The following is an 11,997-nucleotide window of genomic DNA, read 5'->3' as shown; positions in this document are numbered from 1 at the left end:
GGTCCTCAAAGAAAGCAGCAGTTGGTGGCAGGAAATGATTTGTGTTCCTTTCGTCAGTGAGCTACTGCAGCACACAGGTGTGAATCTGTTCATGCTACTCCATGCTCTAGATCCAGTCGGTGACTTCTGTGGTGAGTCACGGGCAAGGTCACTTCATCTCTGCGAACCACTCTGGTCTATGATGGGAACTGAAAGCAGGATAAGCTTACTTCTCCTTTCCACCCTGAAACTCCATGCTGCTCTGCAAAATTTCTGCTATCAAATATGAAGGAGTGATTTCTCATTGGTTAATCACTTACTGTGCAAGAGTGAAGACCAGAGTTTGGGTCCCCAGAACCTACAGAAATGCCAAGCTGGCCTGTAATTTCAGCCTGAGGATACAGAGACAGGAGATTTGCCAGAGCAAACTGGCCGGGGAGCCATATAGCTGAACTCTGGGTTTGACTGAGAGACCCTGCCTCGGTGAATGAGGTGCAAGTGTGACAGAATGATTCCTGATATCACTATGCATACGTGCATACTCCCCACACACACTTACACACCCATGCATACATGCACACTCCCCATATATGCATGCCCCACCCATGGGCACACACACTCGCACACCTATGCAGGCATGCATGCATGTGGAAAGGAGGAAAAAGGAAATGTGAAGGATATTTGGACATTTTTCCCTGTTTTTTTAAAGTATTTTTAGTAAGGTGAATGAGAAAGAACTTGAAAAATCTAGATAACTTCAGTTCAATCAAAGGGGGATAAAATAAGCCTTCCATCAGGCACTTACTACATTGGAATAGCACAGAACATTTTAACATAGGGGAGGGGAAGGAAACAGCACTTTCCTGAAAACTTCGTATAAACAACAGGAATAGTGAAGCCAACACCCACAGCATGGTGTAGGTGTAATTGCTAACTGGCTTTTTGACTCAGGTGGGTTGTAGAAGCAATTTGAAAGAAATGAGAAGGGTAGTTTGACATGCCTAAGTGGAAAGCTGTTTGAGTGGTAGGAATGGATGAGAGAAAAGAGAACTCCTGATGTGTGGGGGCGGGGGGGGGATAGATACCCGAGGGGGAGAATACAGTAAGATATCTCCTGGGAGAGAGAAGTAACAACAGACAGGTAATTTGGGCACTGATGTGGGCGACTGGAATGACCAGATTTAAGGAGACTATGTCCTGTGGGTGGGACATGAAGCCTCCAGAAGAATGGCTGGAAGGATAGACCAAGAATAGAAACAAAGGAGAATGAGTGGACTCAGGGGAGCCTGTACCTAAAGAACAGGAAGGGCCTTAGATACAGCTCAGTGGGAAAACATGGGCTTAGCATGGGCAAAGCCCTGGGTTCAATCCCCGCACTACCAAAAAATAAAAATAAATAAATAAACCCAAAATAAAGAGAATATGCATAAGCAAGTATAAGACAAATTGCTAACATGCCAGATGTAAGATGAATTGCTAAATGGTCTTATTAATAAAAACACAGAGTCAGATATTGGGGTAAAAACTGAGAGATCAGAAAAGCAGAAAGAAGCCAGCCACATTCTTACCACTTGGAAATCCTCAGCCAAAGAGACCTACTTCCTGTATACCCATGCCTATCCTATATGCCTTTCTGTTCTGCATCTCACTTCCTCTCTCTGTCCAGTTACATCACTTCCTGTCTATCTATACAGATCTCCAGACCTCTATGGTTAGTTCTGGGATTAAAGGCGTGTGTCACCCTGCCTGATTCTGTTCCCAGTGTGGCCTTGAACGCCTAGAGATCTGGATGGATCTATGCCTCCTGAATGCTAGGATTAAAGGCATGTGCTACCATTGCCTGGCTTCTGTGTTTAATATAGTGTCTGTTTTTTTTCCTCTGATCCTCAGATAAGCTTTATTAGGTGCACAATATATTGGGGGACACAATATATCACCACAAGCAAGGGTCTTTAAGTTTACAATAAACATATATGAATTATATATATTAATTTATCATGTATAAGTAATAAGCTATATATTACAATAGATATGAAGTGAATGTACTTTAGCCCACTGTCCACACTTATAGAGTGAATAACCCGTTTAGGGTATAGATTAACTCTGTAGAAATAATTCAGATAAAACAGGCAAGTATTATTATAAGAGAATAAAAGAAATCATGATCTAGCAAGAAATAAGGTTTTGTCTTTTTGATATTTGTGATAGTTATCTGATGATATCAAGTACTCAAAGGGTTAATAAACCTATTCAGTTCCTCAACTTTCTTTTATGACAGATACATAAGAATGTATGTGTTTGCACATGTAATATTGCGCATGTGTGTACATAGTTAGGTTTGCCGCGTGTGTGCACATGTGTGTGGAGGTCAGAAGACAGTGTGGTCTTGTTCTTCAGACTCCCTGCACTTACTTTATTTTAGACCTTCTAACTACCTCAGAACTTCACCAAGTCGACTAGGCTAGCTGGCCAGTGAGCTCCAGGGATTTGCCTGGCTCTGTCTTCTCTCCACCAGTTGAATTACAAGCATGAGTTACCAAACTCAGATTTTTGCATGGTTCTGGGGCTCCAAACTCAGGTCTTAACACTTGCTTTACTGACAGAATCATCTCCCCAGCCTAGGAAAATATTTCTTCATAAAATTTAGAAGTATCTTTTCTATCTCATGAAACGCTCCATGGTTTATAATAGAGTTATAAATTAGTGTCACCAACCCTCAGAACTTCATCCCTATGGACAAGTGATGCAATTGAATGGTGAAGGAACACACAGAAAAATGTCCTAGCTCCTTCATCTCTCCATATATACATCATCATAGCTACCATGGCTCCCTCATCTCTCCATATATATATATCACCATAGCTACCATGGCTCCCTCATCTCTCCATATATACATCACCATAGCTACCATGGATCCCTCATCTCTCCATATATACATCACCATAGCTACCATGGATCCCTCATCTCTCCATATATACATCACCATAGCTACCATGGATCCCTCATCTCTCCATATATACATCACCATAGCTACCATGGATCCCTCATCTCTCCATATATACATCACCATAGCTACTATGGAACCCTTATCTCTCCATATATACATCACCATAGCTACCATGGCTCCCTCATCTCTCCATGTATACATCACCATAGCTACCATGGCTCCCTCATCTCTCCATGTATACATCACCATAGCTACCACGAGGCAGAAGGGAAGTTCCAGTGATTTCTAAGCTAAAGGCATCAGTATATGATCAGCTGATGAAATTAATAGACCTTAATGTAAGTCAAACATTTTGACTTCTTTCTTTTATCTTCAGCTGTATATTTATGAAGGAATCAATATGTAAACTAACATTTCTGTACTCATGGTTTTTTTTTTTACACTCTTTTTTGTATGATATGAATTTTTATAGAAGAGATGGGACAGAAAGTTAACTGGAATTCTCTATAGATCGTAACTTGCTTTAAACTAATTCATGCCACGGCCAAGAATAATTAGAGGCAAATTCTTGGCCTTAATTCATGCGTTAGCATATTTTCTCGTGGCTTCTTCAACTGTCTCGTGTGTTTTTAAAATATAGCCTCTAATTCAGCCTCTTGCAGTTGGCTGATTTCTGGTGCTCTGTGTGGCGGTAGGGAGCTTTGGAAGCAGTGACAGAACACTGTAGATGGTACCTTTTGAAGGGAGGTGACTGAGTGTAGGGTGCCTGGCTAGACTGCCCAGTGCAATAGATAAACAAATGGAATATATCCACTTACTGTCCTATGGACAATACTGTAAGGGGTGTGGTTCAGATAATTGGTCATGGCACCGGAGAAGACTTGCTGGACCCCTCTGCCTTTGCGTGAGATCATCAGCGGGAACCAGCTGAAGTGCCTCAGGAGCCTGGGTAGGACGGTAAGCTGATCTCTTTGGGAGGAACACTAACTGTGCATCTGGAGAAACAAGGGGGAAGAGGTGAGTGAGTGACTCCGCCGAGGGAGAGTCGGAGAGCCCAAGCCCGTTTCTAAAGTGAACATCAAGCTCGAGTGAACATACAAAATTTGAAGCAAATTTCTGAAAATTAATTTTGAACTTACTTGAATTATTCCTTTATTATTCTTTATTAATTTGAAACTTTACAAAAATCCTTAATTTATGACCTCCAGAGTAGTTACTTCTTTCCATAATATTTGCCAAGTATAATGGATATGATTCCATCTTTAAAACAAAATTTTAGTTGTTTTGGTTTTTTTGTGTGTGAATATCTGTTAGATTTTTCTGACAACTCAATTATTTCCAGAATTTTGACTATCAAAGATGTATTTAGAAATAAGGCATTTTAGTACATTTTATCTAATATTTTAAAAACTCAATAAAAGGTGAAAAACTGGTTTGACTTTTTTACCTTTTGGTTTTGAAATTAGTAGTAGCTTAAATTTTTATCTTTGTGGAGTTTGGATTTTATTTTCAAAAATTAATATGCTCAAATAAATAATTTCCCTGGTACTTTAAGAAGAAACAACGAAAACAACAATCTGTGTCCAGCTTGCTGTTAACTGGGTGAAGTTTCGTCTTGCTGCCATGTTTTCTGGCTAGCCGGTTGGCCAGAAGCAATCTTTGACCCTGTTTCTTAATGATTTGTTCTCCTCAATCCAGCAAATGCCCCACAAGACAGTGAGCATCCTGCCTGGCATGTGACAGCACTCTGTAATAGATTTAGACTCCAGAGAATTATTCCATTTTAGATCATGGGTCACCTCCAGGGCATTTTTTCCTGCCTCCTCCTGGTTGTATTATTCTGTCCCTACCTGGCTTGTTTCAGCTCTATTCACTGCATACCAACAAAGCTGCTTGGCCCTGAGTTGCTTTGCCATGTTCTTTAGGCGAAATCCTTGCAGGGCTTTAAATGTTTGTGCATTTCCTTTCCCACAGTGTATTACAACTCCCCGAATTCAGAGACCATGCTCATTTGTCCTGGTTGTTGGGGCTTACCAGGTGCCAGGCTTCAGACGAAGTGCCAGCCCATCCACAAGGTGACACAATAAGGGTACTCCCAGTTGTCGTCGGGCTACGTGGACAAGCTTGTCATCGTCGGTAGCTTTGGTTGCATTTCAGCCACCTTTCCCTCTGTGTGGAATAACTTACTTTCATATTAGTTCACTATTGTGTCGGAAATGACTAGACTAAATTAGTAAAATGCCTAAATTTACCGAGTATCTGTACAAAGCTATTGGCTCATTACTTACACTCATGTACAATATCCATTTGCTTGTAAGCAAATTACTGCCAAGAGAAGGTGTTACTGACCATATACAATTTGTAATTAATATATTTGTTTTTAGAATGATAATATGTATATATATTATATATGTATATATATACATATATATATTGCTATAGACATTAAAAACTGTGTTGTTTGTTTCTTGTTTCGCCTAGCTGGTTTGGCCTGGTTTCGTGTGAATTAGTGTGCATAAGTGTGTGTATGTGTGTTTGCATGTGTGTGGGAACACTCCTGTGTACAGGTATGTATGTACATGAGTTCATGTGTGTTAGGCGGTTGGATGTTGACACTAAGTGTCTTCCTCAATTGCTCTGCAGCTTGTCTGTTAATGGAGGCAGGGTCTCTGGCTTGAACCTAGAGCTCACAAATTCGGCTACTTTAGCTAGTGAGCTTGTTCCAGGAAACGCGTTTCACCTTCAGACCTCCAGAATCACATGTGGGCTGCCATTCCTGTCTGCGCTGCCGATCACACTCCAGTCCTCACACTTGCTACCCCAAGCGCTTTACCCCGGCAGCCACCTTCTCGGCCCAGTTAGAATCGTAGTACAGATTTTCTTAAACCAAGTCCTTCCCATCTCTCCACCCTGTCACTAGCCACGGTGTCCTTTATACTGTCAGTCACTGAGATTTTAAAATGGGTATTGGAACTCGTAATGGTCATAAAACCTAAATTTGTGTGTTTTACTTGAAAGAAAACGTTAATGTGCTGCTGAAGTCCACCTTTGGAGCTCACCTTCGATGAGAATCTGTGTGCCCGTTAGCGCCCTTTTGTTCCATCCCCATAATAAACTGTCAGCTAAAAGAGCAGCCCAGGCAGTTGCTGCTGAGCACTAGCTTGCTTCAAGGTAGGCATACTGCTAAGCATGTTTGTATAATTCTCATTTCACATATAACTCTAAGATGTGAGCTTTATTATTTTTAATTTACAGTCATGTTAGCTAAGACTCATGGTCATTAGATGAATGATGAAGCCACTAAATAGCAACTGTTGTAGAAAGAACATTCTAGAGTTTCTTTCCTACTAAGATTGCTGGATATAATTGGGCTGAGTATATTTAAGCATCATTGCAGAACATCCTCTTGTCAGGGTTCTGACAGATTTCAGACTGCCCTGAATGGAGGAAGCTGTGAGACAGCGAGAAGTGGTACTAAGGTTTTACACAGGGATGGGGGTGAAATAGAAACGCGGAAGCCATGTAAACACAGTCAAGTGCAAAACCCTCCTTTATCCTTGAGGTGCAGAGACCAAGTCTGACATTGAGGCTGCAGGCAAGGGCCTGCAGGTCTGCGGGGCTGCAGGGCTCCTCTGCAATGGAATTTAAATCAAGGTTCCATTCTTGTAAGACAAAGCCAGATGTGCGACTTATTCATTTATGTATTTTTAAGTATTTTTTTTTAGTGACATGGCTCTATAATCCAGGCTGTTTTTAGATTCTTATTTATTTATTTTATGTGTATAGGTGTTATAGCAGCATGTATGTGTATGTATCACATACATGCCTTGTGTCCTTGAAGGCAAGAAGAGGGCATCAGATCCCCAAGGGACTGGAGTTAAGATGGTTGTTAGCTGAGGATTGTGAGTGCTGAGAATTGAACCTGGGTCCTCTGGAAGAGCAGCCAGTGCTCTTAACCATTGAGCCATCTCTCCAGCCCCTGGCTTTGAACTCCTGATCCATCTGCCTTTGCCTTCTGAGCAGTGAGATTATAGTGTGTGCCACCATACTTAGCTTTTAGCACTGCTTTTTGAAGTAGTGCTGGGGTTGGGGATCCCCGGTGTAATTCAGGGATAGAGGGCTTGCTTAACGTGTGTGTGGCTCTGAGTTAAGGCCCTGTAAGCCAGGCAGGCATATGTGCACGAATAAATAAATGGGCAATAAACTAATAAATAAAGAGGAATGAGACAGATTTCCTTCTTTAGACAAGAAACTGGAAAATAAAATATCGTTTTTGATCACTACTTAGTGCTTGGGCTTTTCAGCTAGAGAGCTAAAGGACAGAAAGAGAGGCAGGTTTCTGACTTACCATTGCATGTGTCTGTGTCTTGTGTCCCTGCAGCGGGGCAGGTGCACAGGAAATGCCCCTCTGTGAGGCTCAGGCCCAGCAGCCTGGCATGACCTCAGAGAGATAACGGCCAAAAGGCATTCACTCCAAGTGGGCTTCAAATCAAGACTTCAAAAATATGTGAATGAGTTTACTCTGACAGAAAAAAAAGCAAAAACAAAAACAGGCCCCCCCCCCCCCAAAAAAAAGGGAAGAGACTGGCGAAGCTTGAAATGGGATGGTAGGTTTGCTAATTTGGAAACATAAGAACAATGTACACTAAGAAGAGAGACAAACTTTTAAGCAAATTTAAGCCTAGGAGTATACACCAAAAGCCAAGAGTATCTGAATGTTTAAAGTTAGCAGTGGAAGCTGGTCATTGAATTGGTGCTATGGTAGAGATGATAAACTAGACCACTCAACCCTGGAAGCCAGTAGCTTACATGAGGGCAGGATCCCCTGCATCAGAACTCAGATGTTCATAAACATGTTCTAAAACATACATGGAAGAATGGAAGGGCAGTTGATACATGAGGGGAGGGTAGAGAGGCCCCAATGTTGGTTTCATGGAAAGTTCTGGAACAAGTGAGTGGAGACCCAATAACTGTATTAATTTAACCAGAAGAAAATTGAAGAATTAAAGACATTCCTGAGAACTCAGATTGAAACCATTCCTTTAGTATTGAAATAAATATATAGTTAAAATATGGTATTGAAACTATGAAATATTGAGAGAAAAGAGAAAATCCTGTGATCGACTGCGGGAGTTTGGAACCTGTTCTACACTGCAAGTCTTAGAGAAGGGTCTGTGATCATCAGGTTCCCGAGACCAAGGTTGCAGAAACAGTCCCTTCCTTATTATGAGCTGCTTCTCCATTGTCTCTGATACCGTCAAAACCAGCTTCTAACGCAGGATTTCGGATTTACCAGCAGAAGCTGTGTTAAGATGCAGTGGGAAGGAACAGAGTAAAAAAATATGTAAATAAGCCACTTCATCTATGCATGTCACGTGATTCTCCTGACACAAAGAACATTGCCCATTTCCTATTGTACCATCCCCACATCCTAGGAAAGATACCCATTAGCCCCTAACAACACCCAGTAACCAAATGGTGACCACACTTTCCAATTGCTCACATACTTTTACTGGCTCCTTTATCCCCAAGTCATACCTGTTATGTTACATTTGGGAATAGTCACCTCCTCTCTCCTATGACCTGGATGTCTTAAAGGTAATAGTGTAGTTCTCTGAAGAGTGTCCTGTCTCCCCCTCCCCCCCCCCACACACAGCCCTTCAGGGCCATGTTTACTCTTCTGACTCCATATTTACTAAGAACTAGGTTGTACTCTAAGGGTTTTATTAGATTCAGTTTAGTATTTCAGGTAAGATTCTTTGAGTATCCCAGAAGAACCATTCTCTCCTAAGTTGTCAACAGCTATTAATGGTTATCCAAATCACTGCAAGGTGGTGTTTTTCCAATGTTAGTATTTTTTTTTTTTTTTTTTTTTTTTTGGTTTTTCGAGACAGGGTTTCCCTGTGTAGCTTTGCGCCTTTCCTGGAACTCACTTGGTAGCCCAGGCTGGCCTTGAACTCACGGAGATCCGCCTGGCTCTGCCTCCCGAGTGCTGGGATTAAAGGCGTGTGCCACCACCGCCCGGCTAGTATTTTTTTTTATTTTTTTGTTTGTTTTTTCTTGCCTAGACCTTCTCATCACCAAATTGGCATGAATTAAATTCCCTCCTGGAAAATGGAAAAGCCTAGTGTTTCTGATCCTTTGATTGCCAATTGTCAGAAAAAGAAATTTACATCACCAAGTGTGTGGACAGACACCTGTAATCACAGTATTGGAAGGCTGGGGAGGAGAACGCCAAGTTCAAAGCCAGCCTGAGATGTACAGTGAGATTCTGCTTCACAGCAATTAAAAAAGAAGGAAGGGAGGTCGGGAAAGAGGGACATCATACTTAGAGACGTAGTCACGGTGGCTACTAATACCGGTTTCTGTCTTTGAGAATCGCTATGGACTCACTGATTTTTTTAATGAAGGTATTATATTGTTTTAACAAAATCAAAGGAATCTACAACCCTAAAACATAATTTTTAAAATTCATAATTTTTATTTAATTTGGTGAGATGAATGTAGTCTAAAAGCTAATGGGGCAGAGATCAAATAGAGGAGATAGGGTTAATCAGAAAAGGCAGTTTTTACACTATACATTATTAGAGATCTTTAATTTTTTTTTTTTTTTTACTTATGAGATGCTCTTCTCTGAAAGTCTCTGAATACCTTAACCAGAGTGTAGCTGAAAACAAAAATGTCAAAGAGGCACATTTAAATTGTTCTCAAAATCAATCAAAAATAATGAGGTGCTAGGAAAAAGTTGTATCCTTGATAATTACATCTATCAGTATCAGAAAACAAAAGAGAACAATCAGGAAATGACAATCCCACTCCCAAGCAGCACATTTAAAAAGGCTAATGAAAAAAAAAAGTCTCTTTTAAAAATGGTACTAAATTAGCATTTCAAGTAAATTGACAACCTAAGCGTTGATCAAGGCCAATCTGGGGCCCAAACAATGGAAGTTCTGTTTCTACTTCACCTGCTTTTAAGAGGAATTATCTCACTTGACTTTTGTTGTTGTCTTTGATATAAAAGGAAGCAATTGTCCTAAGGGAGGTGACGGTCCTCTTGCACTCTACAGCTTCAGGTCACCCCCAGACTTCTGGCCTCACTTGGAGTTCTGTTTATCAGAGCAACTGGAGAGAGATAACAGTGTTGGAAATCATCCAAGAGACTGTTGTGAGGGGCCCCTGTTCTCAGACTAAAAAGAGTTAATGTAACTGTCTAGTAGTCAAGGAATAGGCACAGCCTAGGGTTGGGAGCAAGGGCTGAAAGCAGAGGAGGATGGGATGGAGCCTAGAATTAGGGTGAATCCCTGGTCCTGTCCGCTCTGCAGAGCTCTCCAAGGTTCACAGTTTAGATGGCTTTACTTAGAGGGTGGTATGCAGGTGTGCAGTGTTCTCAGATATTTTGAAAAGAACCCACTGTAATGAGGAGTACTTTACAGGCCATTTATATTTACTATTCTATGGAAGGTGAAAATGAATTTTCCACCATGGTTTTCACTGGAGCGAGTTTAGCACACCTCCATTTGCGTTTCACGGCTTTGTTTCGGGGAAACCTGGGGACTAAGCTGAGATGGATGAAGCTCAGTATTGAAGTCATGGTGCCCTGCTTTACATTTCTATCTGGCTGCAGCTTTAGGTATATACAGCTAAGAACTTGGCCATGTCGATATAAAGCAGGAGAAAACATTTTAGACACTGTTTGTGAGGTGGAGAGAATTAGCCCTGTGAATTATCAATAGTGACAAAAGCATTTCCTTTCAATGACGGAAAACTTACAGGGGTCTTTAGATACGTCAGTTCATTTTGAAGATAGTCATAAGTGCTGGCATTTTATTACCTAGGCTTTTCAAGTGATTTTATTCTTTATTAGTGGAGGAGAAGAAAAGAACACCCCGAGTACATTCCAGCTGCATACTCATCAGTCATCATTTTTGGAGACAGTTTTCGACATATTCTGTGTTTTACTGTGCTAACAAGAGAAAAGACTAGCCATTAAGTTTATGTTTCTTTGTTTTTCAGCAAGGTCACATATCAGGAATGATGCTTGAAGTATGCTAATAAACAATATATAATGTAGGTCATCAGGGAGTAAGAAATATTTTCTAACTAGTTCTAAAGGGAAATATTGTTACAAAAGGGATGAATGTTATTTACACAGCACATGTTGCTCTATACGTCACCATCAAAGGGTCTGGTGAACAGCTCCATGCAGTAAATCTTCCTCCTTGATTGTCAGGGTGTTTGAAGCCCTGGGTAGATTTGATTCAGTGCATTCAGTCAGATGTATTCTAATGTACAGCGACCTTTGGATTACTTAGACATCTGCATTGGAGACGTGCCTGAGTTTCCATGGTTTGCTAGGTATAATGCCCATTGTTGTAGAAGAAAATACTTCGTAGATTGTAACAATTATGAAAATTTGCCATTTGTAGCATTTATCCTTTTTAATCCCAAGTGACATTATACTATTTTCATGCTTAACTTCATTCTTTATCACCTAAACAACTAGAACTCTTCAAAACGTGTTATAATTTAGGACTCATATTAACTTATGACACATATTTCCTGTTAATACCATGAGTAAAACATGTCATATGACTTCATGTGAAAGGATAATCTTATGGGAATGATTACGACAAACATCATGAATGCAGTTTTACAGGTATAATTTTCTTACGTTTGAGAGATTTCATAGTTGTTTATTTCGTCCTAGTAGGTTTCACTTTTGAAAATGCTTTTTAATTGTAAATGATCTTTAATTGCAAAGGTATGTATGTGATGGCGCATTCTGTACAACATAACCAATTCTTTAATTATTGAGTCACCCCAGTATGCACTGAAACTCAGTAATAAAGATGGACGTCACACTGCCTGCATTTATCAGGCTGCCTCATTTGAGGGTTGAGAGATGTTCTGCCTCCTTCCCCTCCTGTGTCACGGGGGTATCAGGCCCATCTTTCTCTTTCCTCTGCGGCTCAGTTTTGTGTATGCCCTAAAAGTTACCGTAAATTCCCCTCTCCATCTATTTGACTGGACTGCCATGTAATTATAATAGGATTTCCTAAGAAGAGAAAGTA

General features: G+C 40.7%; 1 protein-coding gene across 1 annotated transcript in view; it reads left to right on the top strand.

The window, feature by feature from the left end:
• Positions 1-11,997, top strand: part of Znf521 (zinc finger protein 521) — a 286,221-nt gene that overhangs the window by 142,757 nt on the left and 131,467 nt on the right. The gene's annotated exons all lie outside the window — the stretch shown is intronic.

The sequence above is a fragment of the Peromyscus eremicus genome, chromosome 19 (assembly GCF_949786415.1).
Source record: "Peromyscus eremicus chromosome 19, PerEre_H2_v1, whole genome shotgun sequence".
NCBI classification, from domain to species: Eukaryota; Metazoa; Chordata; class Mammalia; order Rodentia; family Cricetidae; genus Peromyscus; species Peromyscus eremicus.
Note: the sequence above shows the minus strand (reverse complement) of the source record. Positions and strands in the feature narration are given on the sequence as shown.